This window comes from Calonectris borealis, chromosome 1 (genome assembly GCF_964195595.1).
Source record: "Calonectris borealis chromosome 1, bCalBor7.hap1.2, whole genome shotgun sequence".
NCBI classification, from domain to species: domain Eukaryota; kingdom Metazoa; phylum Chordata; class Aves; order Procellariiformes; family Procellariidae; genus Calonectris; species Calonectris borealis.
In genome coordinates, this window is record NC_134312.1 from 8877192 (window position 1) to 8891782 (window position 14591).

Consider the following 14591-nt stretch of genomic DNA (forward strand, 5'->3'; position numbering starts at 1 on the left):
CCGTCAGCAAACCCCTTTGTAAACCTCCATTCTAAACTTTTTCCGTGGTTGCACAACCTGCAATCCCCCGGGCAGCGGCTGCATCTCGTCGGGAGGGCAGGATGGGGGTGTGGGTTGCAGGGACCCGGGATGCAGGGATCAAGGCTGCAGGGTGAAGGATGCGAGGACTGGGATGAGAGGACTGGGATGTGGGATACAGGGATGTGAGGACTGGGATGCACGGATCTGAGACGTAGGATGCAGAGACCAGGATGTGGGATGCAGGGACCAGGACGCGGGATACCAGTGCCCAGCTCCTTACCGTGCAATGAAGATAGGTCCCAGCGAGGGTCTCCAGCTGCTCCCGGGCATTGCAGGCCTCCCGATGTGCTCGTTAAACATCCACCGGGGAGTGTCACCCCCCAAACTTGTGTGAGCTCCTTCCTTTGGGAACAGTCACGCTTTCTCCCCCCCACCTTGGATCAGATCCCGATGGAAACTCATCAAGGCCTCCTAAGCGGTCAGGGGTAAGGCTGGGAGGGAGGAGGAGGAGAAGGGGGCAACGAGAAGGAGAGACTGCAATCACCAAGCAATGATCCCCTTCCCTTTCCCTCTCCTCTGGAGCACACGCTTCCCGTTCCTCTGAGCAACTTTGGCTCTTCTTGGCCAGGCAGCGCCTGGTACTAGCACTGGTCTTTGGGGTCCCTTTTTGCAGCCTGGCATCTTTCTAGATTTCCTTTCCTTTCCGGGCAAAGGGGATTGGTGCAAAGCTTTAAATTAGGAGGCGACCTAGAGTTGCAAAGACAACGAGTGAGAGCCGGCTGGCATTTGCAGACTGCCTCTCCCAGCACTCGGGGCGTGCGATAGCTCTGCAGCCGGCGCTGCGCGGAGGGGCTGGCTGAGGCTTATTCCCACCGTTTATTCATTTACTGCCTTTCTAGTTCTAACTTTGAAGCTGGCTATTGCTCTTGGCACGGCCGGGAGCGGGGCTGTGACAGGGAGCCCTCGGACGGAGGCGAGCCGCTGTCCCCACGCTGCGGGGCTGCGCGGCGCGGCGCTCCCCGCGGCTGTTTAACTGCGCCGGCAGCGCGGGCAGGAGCGCAGCCCGTCCCGGGGGGAGGACACGGAGGAAGGGGGGGAGACGGGGACGCTGCTGTCGCCTGGCAACCCCTCATCCCTGCCCCGAACATCCCTCCCCCAGTGCCCTGATTGGACGGGGCGGGGGGGGGCGGACGCCCCTCCGAGGATGCTGCGCTCTGGCACTGCGACTTGTCGCATCCTCGGAGAGCCGGGAGCGGGCAGGGGGGACTGAGGGCCGGCGGGAGAGCTGAGGCGGTTCAGGGTGTTGTATCACCGTCCTCCTGCCTTCCCTCTTCCAGCTGGCTTGATAAATTTGCTTCTGCTCTACATCTCCTAGAAAAAGAATGTATTTGTGCGTGTATATATACAGCTATAGATACAAAATACACAAATATATGTGTTTATATGCAGATGTATATAGGTAAACATATATTCTATACATGCTATATGTAATATCTGTGTTCTCTATGTTATCTCTCTGTATTTTAACTCTCCCATACGGGAAGACAGAAGAAAAATAGTTACTGGGGAAAGCTCACTCCAGAGTGCAGCAAAGCTGAATGCAAAAGGAAAAAGAAAGCTACATTTTGTGTTACATATGTCTGAAAACCAAAGGTTTACATCACCTGGAGTGTTAACAGAAGGTCATGGTCATAAAGAGAGAATTAAAAACCATGAGATGAGTGAGCTGTAACAGTCAGCGAGGGTGGATGCGTTGACTTCAGAGAGGGTGAGTTTAAGCCATGCTGCATGGGGCTCCGCTGGTATTACATGTGGCTTCACTGCTCATTCTCTGCTACGGGGGACAGCAAGCAGCTGCTTCCTGCTGGTTGAGCCTAGTATGGAGAGGGTGTCTGTAAAATCCCAATACCTCCCTTTCCATCACAGCTCTGGTTGGGACACTGTGAATTTCTCACCTCTGACTCTTCAGCAGGGAGAAAGCCATCATCCACGTCTCCCTGAATGCTTCCCCCCACCTTTGGGCTTTCCCCCAGCCCAGCTCCCCACTTGTGTACCATCAGTGCTCGGGTAAAGCAAAGAAAGAGGCACTGCAGTCAGGAGCTGCAATCCAGCAACTCACATGGGGCCACTATTGTTTCAGCAGCCGTGGTTCCGGTAAGGAATTAAGCCAAAGTAAAATGAAATAAAACAAAAAAATCTGTTTCTGCTTTTTAATATTTTATGTTAAGTTATTTAACATCTGCTTACTTTTGTGATCTACCCATTACATTTGAGCTACTTGGCTAATTTTATAAGAGGTTTTTTCTTGGAAGCCAAGGACGTTTGCTAAGATGTGCATGTTAAACTGTTTCATTAAGGACTTCAAAGTTAAGCAGGGAGCAAAATGAAAGAGCCCAGTTCCTCTCAGGTTTACCCTACTGTAAATTGGATTAAAATGTACATGGGACATTGCAGTAACATCAGGGTAAACTGGAATGAATAGGAAATCAGTCCCATGTCTTTTAAAACCATAACACAATTTGACAAACAGGTCTGGAATACTTTTTTTTCACAGTCTTGCAGGCTGATTGCCAGGAAAGACTAGTGGAAGGAAGGATCTGATTCTTCATTGCCTTGCACACAGCACTCATGGCTCAAAGTGAGTATGAAAGTAACTTTTTGGTTGGGTAGGATATAAAACCCACTGTGTATGAAATTGGTCACCACAGGCACCAAGTGGAATTTCCTGAGACGTATTGTATGATTTGCAGCAGGCCACTTAGAAGCAAGGAGGTGACCTGGTCATTCGTGTCTTTGCTTCGAGAAGCATCCTTGGCGCTGATGGTTCATTCTTTTTCCATGCCTGCTGCTGTGCAATGGCTGATAATGGTCCCTAACACTGCTACTACTTGCATTTACACCTGATTTATGGCTACTGAGAAGCAGGGAAACAAACGTGACCAGCCGACCAAGCTGTAGGCGAAGGCACAAGCGTTTCAGTTCCACTTTCTGCCAGTGCACTTCTTCAGCTGGTTCTCCTAGCACAACGGGGTCTTGTTTTAACCACAAGGGAACTTACCCAGTCATCCCAAAGCAGGATTCTGAAGACTCTATTTCAGTGTATGACGCTGGCAGAACCATCTTTATTTTTGTAGGGAAAACAACTGTGCCTCAATTCCCTTTTGGGATAGCACATGCTACATCCAGAGCATGTTGTCCCATACTGGGCAGGTGTTTTCAGACAGTCAGATGCTGAGATTTGTGGGCACACACAGTGGTACAATGCAGGGCAACCCAAAGATCTCAGTGAAGCTCAGTGCTAAGCTGTGTTTGGGTGTTACTAGGCAAATTACTCACCTGAGGCTAAATTGTGCACCTTATGCTACACTTGATTGTAGATATACCCACGGTCAGACATAGCAATCAGGCAGTGTAAGTTCTGCCAGGGGACAGCTTTGAGAAAACAATCAACAGCCCTCAATGTCTTTGACCTGGATCCAAAGAAGGAGTCTTAATATGAAATTTATTTATTTATTTATTTTCTGTCTCTGACACAAAGATGTTAAAGCAGCATTAAAATCTTCTGAAAGAGGAATATTTTGCCTTTGTGAATTCTCTGTTAGTGAAATAATAGTTATAGCTAGTTAAAAGATAGATTCCTTTCAAATTGAGTTCCCACATCACACCAAATTGAGTTTATAGAAAGCTTTGATGAGCAGAAGAATTTGGTTTTATCAAATTCATAAATGTGATTAATTAACAGACTTACCACTACAAATAAACAGATCTGTATCTTTTTCTTACATGGAATTTTAGCATGAGCTTCAAGATTGTACACATGAGAACTTTCCAATTTTACGTTTGATGGCAAGATACTGTTCCAGCAAAACACTTTGTAGGGTTCCCTAACTTGCTATAAGCAGCTGTTTTGAGACACACTTAAGTTATTTGCAGATTAAAGCCTGAAGTGATGCTTTAGAAAAATTGCAAGTGTGCATGTATAGCCAGTGAGTGATCTATGGATTGGGCCCAGCCTACCTGAATAATTCATGAGGCCTATGATCTTTCCTCTTTTCCTGAGGACCTTACAGAAATGGACAGGGAATAGGGCCATGGATCAATGAGTTTTTTCTAGCAAATTGCTCCCTGCCACCTGATTTCCAACAGCTCTGCAGCTGCTTCCTTTGAGTGTGACTGGGCATAATCCCATTCTGTGGCAGTTGTACTGAGCTAACAACTGTGGTCATCACCACAGGACCAAGCCTGGCATATCTCGGTGGTTTGGGGCACACATCAGCAGCACCTAGAGATGACATCGTGTTCTCCTGGGAGTCTGCCAGTCTCAGAATGCAAAATACCATTTTGATGGAACAGAAGGGGTACTGTCCCATTTTTTGGGTAACCACAGGAGTCCAGATGTGCCTTCACAACACTATGGCCATGGCAGTCTCCATCTTTGGAGATACAAAGGCAAAAAGTTCATAGTGGCTGATGCAGAGATCTACAAAGTCCCACACTGTCTGGCTCATCCCTACCTGCCAATTGTAGGTGACACTGACATATTCCAAAGGAACAGCCCAACAGCAGAGGGCTTTCAGGAGGACGTGTGTCCCCATCTGGTAATTCCTAGAGGAGATCCACAGCTATGAAAAGTGTAAGGAGTGTCACTCTGTCATACTCAAGGGCCTCATGGATTGCTGTGGAAAATTATGCACTGTACCAAGAAGCGGCAATCTAGTGAGTTTCTCCTGCGACAAGTATGCACTTTCTTCTCTCTTAACAACACTGATAGTTGGTTAACTTCATCATGAATCTCATCATCAAAATGAAATGTCTTCTTTTCTTATTGTTAAGTGGTTTTGAAGAGTTTTTAGGTCAATACACACAGTGCAAAAAGTCCCCATGTACATTACTACTAACAACGCTCACCCTCTTACAGCTGATTCGTGTGGCACCCATTGGGACTTCAACGACATTGTTATTTCCTGTCAGGTGTCCAGATGTCCAGTTTTCAGCCGACTGAAGGGATATTGACCTAGCACCAACATGGAGAATATGCCATGACGTGCTCAGGCATTTCTTGGGCAGCCTGAGCCTTTCTTAGGCACAAGGACAGTGGAAACTCTGACTATAAGGCTCAATACAACAAAACCCTGAGCTTCATGTGGTATGGTGGAAGGAAGACTACACATGGAAGGAAGATTGCATTCATCACTGTGCACATGCAGCAGCATTCTCCCTTCTGCCTCCATCTCCCATCACCACCAGTGTCTCTACCTACCCCTTCTCCTCAGCTCCCCTTTCTCCAGCCAACTTTCTCTCCTTCAAACAGTTTCCCTCTGCCTTTCTCACCTTCTTCTCTTTACTTTTTAGACAGTTGACTGCTTGCTTATGCTTGTTGGCCATGTCTCCAGTTAATCCCAAGGTTTTCTTGCCTCTTCTCAGCAGAGAGACCTCTTTCCATGGAAAAAACCAGCAGCTGTTGTTCATCTTCATCAGCTACAACAGGGTAAAAGGTCTGGCTTCACTGTGGGAACCAGCTGCCCTCTTTCCACCTCTGCTTCCGTCTCAGAAATCAGGTTTCCCAACATACTGCTGGGGACACACAGGACACCCAGCTGTCGTCCAAGTGAGGCTCCTTCATAGAAATACACGAAGAGGGAAGGCTCTCTCCAGGTCCCTGCCAGATATACAAGTATACACACTCCACTTGCACCCCACAACCCTTCCCTAGCCAAAATCCTACTGCAGTTTGTGCAGGTGCAGGGATGAGAATAACACAGGCTCTGCCTGATGTATGCCTGACACGTGCAGCACACTTCGCACCACCTCCAGTTTCTGTTGCTCATTACTCTGGAGCCAAGGTCCACCATCAGTCTGCATCTTCTCACTCCATCATCCCCTAAGTCTGTGATATAGGAGGTGATATTTTTTTTCTGAGAGGAGACTAGCCTTTCCCAGAAGGAGCAGGGGTCTTCCTCATAAGGAGACAGGGCATGGCACAGTAGCACATTCCAGTCTCTGCCATATTATTTAAATTAATACGTGCAGATGACCCCATTCTACAAAATCCTGACCATTATCTCTTTTTCCTACCATGTGAATAATTAGGTACCAGATACCGGAATCACTTAACACATTTTGCTTTTAACTTAAGTCACCTTTACGTTTCTGTGCATTATTATTATCTTTATTAGTATTTCAGCTGCTAGCAACCTGGTTTCTTCAAGCTACTCCTTCCTCCCCCCTGAAAATCCTCTAATAACATTTCTTCTCTTCTGAAACCCTTTTCCTTCCCCCATCTCTCTTCTCTGTAGGAATTACTGCATTTACATATTTTGTTTAAGGTGCTTAGGAATTATTGACAAGTTTGCTTTGCCCCTGGGGGGTTATGCGACACAGTCAAGCTGTGAGCCACTTAAAGCATTGACTGGCTGATAGAAGGGATTGCTTGTGACTCTGAATTAGGGCACCAGCCAAGAAATGTAGCACAGTGCTGTCAGGGGCTGTGGCACACAGATCCATTTCCTTTATAATCCTATCGTATCTATGACCTACCACATACAGAGCAAGGCAAAAGATCTACATTTTCCCATTAGCTCAAGATACGGGCTTCCTGTGAAATAAATTTACTCACAGCCCCTGTGCCACTGCTTTGCAAGCCTGAAAACCCTGTTTTTATTATGTCGGTGAGTGTATTTCAGACTCCCTTCACACTGGGAATCCATCTGGATATACTACTGTCTAAATGTCCTGCTGAGATTCTGCTTTGCCACTAGTTAAAAATGAATGGCTAAATTTATAAACAGGAAGTTTATTGTGTTTGTCTGCTGAAAGATATTCTGGATTATATCTTGGCTGGGATTTTTGGTCGTGGTGGGTTTTTTTTGTTTGGTTGATTGTTTTTTTTTTCCTTTTTCCCAACCATTTAATTTTACTAGCACTCCTGAAAGGAACAGTGAGCTCGGAGTTAGAAAGCTGAAATAAAAGGAATGAAGTTCCTGGAAATGAGACTGGGGGAAAAAAAAAAAGGAAAAGAAAAAGCAAACCAGTAACAAACTAAGGATCTCCACTATCCCTTAGTAAAGACAAACCATTTTCCAACAAGGAAGGCATACCTGTGCTTGGAAAACTGCTACTAGCACAAAATATAATTGAGCAGATGGTGATGAAAATAGCACTTGGGCTGTTTTAAAGCCTGTTTTTGAATGCCTCTTTTTTCTTCTTTTTTTTTTTTTTTTGTCAGAACTGTTATCCTCTCTAATTTAAGCAAAGAGAGGAAATACAAGCAAATTGAGAGAGCTGTATGCTTTTCTTCAGCTTGTTCTATTTAAATTACACACCAGTAAATGTGGTTAGGAGAATAACTTAAGGTTGCAAAGCAATCCAAATTTAGGAAATACGAGAATTAACATTGACAATGGAATCTTAATTCAGCTCCCTTGTGCATGTGCATGTTGATACACTCTTTAATTGGTTTAATAGCGTCTTTTTTCTTTTTCAGAGAATCCTGACACATTCAGCACTCTAAAGAAATAGGACTTTGTCAATAGTTTGATTTCTCTGCATTGCTCAGTGACTCTGCCGTCTATACTGTGCACTATTCTTACCTTGCATTAGAGAGAGAATGGTCCATTTCTTGTCCAGCAAAACATTCAAGTGTTTTGCAAACAACATTATTTTTTTTTTTTTCACATTTAGTTTTACTACATTGCTGAGATAAGGGCTGGTGCTTTGGATTTCCATTTCACAGATGGGACATAGGCACTACAACCTGAAAGTGTTTGTGGCTTCTGAGTGTCTGTTTTTTCATATTTAGGAGGTACACACTTTATACCTTGAAATAATGGTTGTTGCTTACCTTATTTTAAGACCGTGCTCCCAGTTGTTGGGTTTTATTGGGTTCTAGCTTGGGTGGGAGAGCAACATAGTTTTCTTAGACTCATTATTATAAGTGACTAAATCTTTTTGTATGAAATTATGCATACAGACATGGAAAAGTCCATCCCGACAATTAAGTTTTGGCAAAATTGTAAGCCATTATAGTCAGAGCTTTATGATAGTAGCTCAGTAGGTAGACTACTACCTGGTATTGTTCCTGGACTTCTAACAGACTCCAATAACTTGATATTAAATCATGAAGAGAATTTGGTTTAAAATACTAATTGACATCAGCAGGATAATGATCATACACTATCCAAATCTTATTGATACCTTCACTCTACAAAGCTGATTTCACGAGTCCCATGAGATGGCAAGGGGCAGGAGGCTTGCTCTCTTATTGGTCTCTGTCTCTTACAGGCTCTTTGCCAAATATATGTTATTTTCAAATTTCATGAGGACATATCTCTGCGTGTTTTTCCTCCCTCCTTCCCAAATAAGGGAAGGCTGAAATCACCTGCAGATAGTTGCTAGAGATGGTGGACTTTGCTCAGACTTCCTATTAGAGGGGGCTCCCAGCGTTGGCTCTTACGTAGCCATAAGGCCCAAACTGTGCATCAGTACTAGATAGTCTGACTGTGGATACACGACAGTAATTCCATTTACACATCTTAATTTTCCATGCAAAGGCTTAATGAAGGAAAAAACCTTAATTTTCCAAGAAAATGGCCACCAACATCAAACCCTCTCACTGTAGTATGTCCTTATGTCACCTGGCTAAACTTTACAGCATGCTCTGAAAGGTCTGGACTTTGGACTGCTGTGGAGGAAGGGATTCAGAAGGGAAAAGAAAAGAAGAGTGAGAAGATCCCCAAAGTACAGGTCCTAGATGGATTATGCCCTGGTAGCTTTCCTATGGTGTGGAAAAAGCACCTCATGTGGTGACAGTTATCAGAGCCTGGCCTGGGAACATAAATAGCTTTCCAAGAACAGTATTATGGGATCACACCAAATATCCACCCAGGACAGTATTTTCTGTCTGGTCATGGTCAGTAGCAGATGCTTAGAAAAACATGGGGACTGGACAAAGCAGAAAATTTTTTTCTTGATATACCACTTATGGCTTCCAGTAACCTATGCTTTGGGGACTTTAATCTTCTTTTGATCCCATTATTCTGTTTGCCTTTACAAAACCCTGCTGCGGAGAATTCCCTCACCGAATTAGGCGAAAAGCGCTTCCATTTTTCACATTTTAAGCCTGCCTCAGTGAGAACCCTGATTTACTCTATTCTGAGGAACCACGAATACTTTTCCTTCCTCATCCTCTTCACACGGTCCATGGCTTTAGACGTTTGCCATATCCCTCCTCTGCATGAAAATTGAAAAATTCTAGCCTGCTTAGTTTTCTTTGTCCATAATTTGCTTCTGACCACATTTTTGTCCTTCTCTATTCTCTTTTTAGCTTCACAGTACCTTTTTCTGAGATCAGCAGACCACCATTTGGAGCCCTCAAGGTGTGGGAGAAATACTTATTATTACAGTATCATAATGATGATAATTGTTTTCTTTTTTTTTTTGCCATTCCTTCCCAATAATTCTTAACATTTTCTTTGTCATTTGACAGCTGAGCTGGCATTTTCAGAGAACTATCCTAAGCAGTAATAGTTAATTTAGAGTCCATTGTATCATATGCATAGCTTGCGCTATTTTTTGTCTCATCTGCAGTGTTTCACATTCATCGACAGTGACTTTCATCTGCAATTTTATTGTCCAGTCAGTCAATATTGTGAAATCCTTTTGTGCCTTGTAGCTGTCAGTTTTACTTTTTACTATTCTGAATATTTCTCTATATGAGTAACACTCTCATGTCTCATTAGTCAATCATTTTCCAGATCTTTCCAGACTATATGTTAAGCAATATAGGTCCCAGAACAGACATTTGGCGAACTCCCTGGGGAGTCTTCCTTCATAATGAAAATTGAACACAAATCCCTACCCTTTGCTTCTTCATTTTCAGGCACCTTCTACCTCTTCTTGTCTTTACTAAGTTTCCTTGAGAGTCTTTTATGAGGAGATTTGTCAAAAATGTTGCAAAGGTGCAAATATAGGTCACCTGTATCTGTTTGCTCATGGGCTCCAAAGTGCTCTTGCAGCCATGTACAGCACAGCTTTCTCCGTTTCAAGAACTTATTCCCAATAGATTTTTCCACACATTAGTTAATACCATTCCTTGCCATAGTTTTCTTAGCAATTTTCTGGTATGACAGACAGATCTATTAATCTGTATTTCTCCAGATCACCCCCAAAATGCTTTTAAACACCACCTGACATATTCTATTCCTTTGGTAACAGGGCTGATTTAAGAAATAGGTTACAGACCACAGGCAGTAGGTCAGCAGTTTCATATCTGAATCCCTTTCTCGCTTGGGTCTGGCAATTTTTTATTGTTCATTTTATCATTTTTTTATATATCCCTGCTCTTGACAACCAGATTTGAGACAGTTTCTCAGACATATCACCTGTAAAGAAAGGCTATGGTGAACACTGATGCAAAAAAATCATTTGTGTTTTCTGTTATAGCCTTAACATCCTTCAGTGCTTCTTCTATACCTGGACTATTTATTGACCCCTTAACTCTGGCAGTTTTCTTCTGACGTAGCAAAGAAAAAAATTGCTATTTGTCTTTATGCTTTTTTTGCACCTTGCAGCTCAAAACCTTTTTCAGTTTAATGCGTGATGCTGAAGATTTTATATGTCATAAAGCAACTGCCTAAATCCTATCTCTAAGACCAATAGGCAATCCACTGAAGAAGCGGGAAAAATGTAAATAAGCTATGCTGAAGATGAGCTTCCCAACTATTCGTAAACGCAGGGATATTTGTGGCCATTTGGATGGCATTTGAAGCAACTCGTACAAGTGTACAGTAGATGCCAGGACTCCTAAGGTCAATTTAGTGGAACCTCAAAGTACACTTCCAGCTGCCTTTCCCATCGGTCCAGCGACACAGGTTTACTTCATCAGTTCTTATTCAGGCTGTCAAGGCTTACTGTAGAAAGCCTTGCAGAGAAATAAATGGGAAATACTTTGCTGACCCTGCTCAAAAGAATGCTCATTCTTTGGACTGGCTATTTCATTTCTGACTCCCTCACCTTTCTGGTCATACATCTAAACATTAAGGGCATCAGAGATATTACACTAGCAGTAAAAAAGACCTTTTTTCTTTCATCTCTGTTTCATATTTCCTGAATTGCTTTTACGAGAGCAGAAAAGGAGAATGGGAAGTGAAAAAGTCTAACTTATTACATCAGACTGATCAATATATGTCATCTTTACACCACAGCAGACAGATGAAGTTGGCTTAGTTGGTTTCATAGCTTGCAACTAACTTTCTTTACTTCAGGCTAGGCAGACCTGAAGGAAATCTGTGCATGCTAATGAATAAAAAGGCTTGAGGATGTCTGCAGAGAAAAGGTGCTTCCCTCTGGTTCCAACACAACAGGTCTTGTTGACATAGCTCAACTAGAGGAAGAGGAAAACTGGCACCAGGTACTTACAACAGGCCTGGCAGATTTATTGCAAACACCAAGTTACAACTACCTGTATATAACATATAAACACATATTCCTAAGTACTTGAGACAGCCCTATGCTCAGAGGTGAGTGACTGTCAGAATAACTTTAACTTTCCTAACTTGCTAGTCACAGATAAAGTAATAAAAAGCTAGTCAAACATACAAACACATATGAACATAAGGAAACAGAGAAAAGGCATTTCTGAAGCACATGCTGATGCTCCCACAGGGGATCAGAATATCTCCAGGTGGAAATGTATGTTAAAGAGATGATGTTGCCGTAGAAGAAAAGCACATGGAAGGACAAAGCTGGAGTCAGAGCCACAGCTGATATAATCCTAAGGGTAGGGTTTATAATAGTTCTCAAGCTTATGTTATTACAAGGATTGTTATAACTAACATTATGCATAATTAATATATATATGTTACACATAATGCATAAACATGGTGCATAGAAGCCTTAGCTGAGATGTGGTGCCACCACAGTAAATGCTTTATGTGGTACTGGGACTCGTCTTTTCTGCAGTTATATTCAGTCAAAACACACAAATACAATTGCTTGTACAATGCAGTGGTGCTTGTGTTTCAAGTTGGATAGCTCCAAAGAGGGACAGGCTGCAAAACATGTGGGTGCAGCTCCATAACTGGTATCACAGCCTCTCAATATATGCTGATGCTGGTTTGTACCCCCACAGTGAGTCACGCTAACCCGCCACATGCTTTCCAAGGTTCCCTTCTGCCCTTCCTAAAAAGTGCATCAACACATGAAGCTATGGCAATGCTGAGAACCACAGCTCTTGGCTTCAGAGGTGATTATTGCATGCACAAGGAAGTACAATATGAAAATGCAGGTCTCAAATCATGTGTGGCATCTCCCATCTGAGTGGGGCTAAGGCAAAGTGAATGGCTGAGGTGCAGCTGCCTCAGGTTGGCGCTGCAGAGGCCATAGGTGCAGGAAGCAATAAATGCCTGACACTGATGAAGCAGATGAGACAGGCAAAGGAAAGATTTGATTTGCCATAGATTACAATCCAAGCAACTGAGACAGAATGAAACAGGTCTGAAACCCAGCTGACACATCAGCTGTGAATTATAGCACTGAGGGTGAGACCTCAAGAGTGTGAAACACCTGTGACATAAATGGGTACAGCGGACCAGTCACTTTTGGATCACTATACAGTCAATGGAGAGAAACACCACTTTTTCTTTTTTTATTTAAGGAGTGTAATTGATCTTACCCATTTTAGACATATCTTTTTAGATGTAGGGTTTTAGATGATTCACACCCTTAAATTGCCTGTTTCCCTCTGCTAATTGTAAAGTGAGTCTTGGGGTCTAACTCAAATAGACACCTAGACACCTTAGACATTGGACCAGATGAACACCTCTGTAAAAACTGTAGTTGATGCCTGTGTCTGAACCCTAAAATAAGACCTGCCAGACGTGGGGATGTACATGACGAGGTGGTCAGAGGGGTCTGCAGCCTCCCTCCAGCAATGCTCTTCCTCCCTTCATGTTACGCAGCAGCACTCCCGCAGTGCCCAGCCCTGCAGCTCACACGGCCACAGCATGGCCACAAACCCATCCTTTTCCCTTGCAGTGTTACTAACACTGTCACTTACCGAAACTGAGAGGATTAGAAAAAAATAGATAAAGAAAATCCCTATTGCTGTTTTGCCTTGGGGCAGCAGAGGACCGTGTTAAAACGGACACGCCAGGATCGCCTTGATTTATAGAGTGGCTTCCTAGTAGGTCTCATGTATTTAATCCTTTTGTGCCAGCAGGAAGTTGAAAGTCTGGACTGCAAAAAGTTTAATTACATATTTATAAGGCTAATTAAAAGAAGCAGTTGCAAAAAAAAAAAAAAAAGCCATTCTTTTTAGGATTTGTAAAACCTTACCTACACTAAACCTAAAATTCATTTCCATGTGACTGAAGGCATTCCTTTAGCAAATGAGAGGAAATAACTTTGAAAGGGGAAATAAAAACTACAGATAGTGTGGTTTTTATTTTTCATTTATGTCCTATTCGCCTTAGAAGCAGAGCAGCAAATATTTTTGTAACAGACACGTATACTGTTTTGCTCTGAATGACGCACTCGTTTTCAAATTTTAATGTTGCTAACAGCTATTTTTTCAGTAAAAACACAAGTTTGTGAACAAACTCTGCTTATCTTATAGTGCTAAATTGCTTAGAGTGCTAAAACTTCTGCATATATATATGCAGAAGTCATATATATACCTATGTCAACTACATACCTGTGATACAATATGAATGGGACATATTGCAAAGCCATTTGCTCACTGTGTATAAAATGAACTTCACAATCTTTCACTTGCGCTGTTTCCTAATCCATTTCTCTCAGACACTACTATTGTAAACCTCTGAGATGCTCCTAATAAAAACATAACAAACACAGCAAAATAAAACTCAACTCATCTCAAAAGTTGAGATTTAATTGAGGATTCTTCACTTTTTTCTCTGTCCCCAGAATTACACTTGTCTCAAATCTAGAAAAAGCGAGATCCAGCATGAGCCACATTCTACCCTAGTTATGTTTTTTACACACGGTCCCCTATCCAAATCATTCTATTTTCATATTTAATGTCTCTTTTTAATGTGAAAGGGAAGTTTATACCATGAAAAAGAGACTAACAGCTTTTTGATAAGACTTACCACTTATTTTAGTATAGGAGGTTTCTAAGTATTTAAGTTTTGAAGGCCTTGACTTATTCAAAGAAAATTCATTTTAGGTGTTTTGGGGGTTTGGGGATGAGATTTGCAAATGGAAATTAAGGGCTTGAAGATATACTAAGATGTTATCTAATGCAGATTCCCCCGGTATTCATAAAACCTCATCTCATTACACCTAATAATCCCTCATTTTGGATGTGTCTGCAAGGAACTCTGGAACCTGCATCGCTGCAGCTGCTGCATGGTATGGAGCAAGCCAGCACCCACCTAATCCTTAAGTCCCATTGGCCCCAGTGAAATAATTATCTGTTTGCTAAACATTCCCTGCCTTAATTGTGAAGCCTGGTCCAAACCTGCTTTGCTTGTGACCTTTCACAAATCCATTTCTCCAGAGCCTATCACACCTGACGCATGTTACAGGGAGCTTGTGGTGTGCTTCCTCTG

At 42.9% G+C, this 14591-nt stretch overlaps 1 protein-coding gene across 2 annotated transcripts in view; it reads right to left on the reverse strand.

The window, feature by feature from the left end:
* GRM3 (glutamate metabotropic receptor 3) overlaps positions 1–1048 on the reverse strand; it is a 112468-nt gene extending 111420 nt beyond the window's left edge. The window contains exon 1 of one of the 2 annotated variants that reach the window (XM_075144231.1): positions 302–1048. The gene's annotated coding sequence lies outside the window, so the exon portion shown is untranslated. The remainder of the gene's footprint in view (positions 1–301) is intronic. The other variant, XM_075144238.1, reaches the window with a different exon arrangement.
* Positions 1049–14591: the final 13543 nt, after the last annotated feature.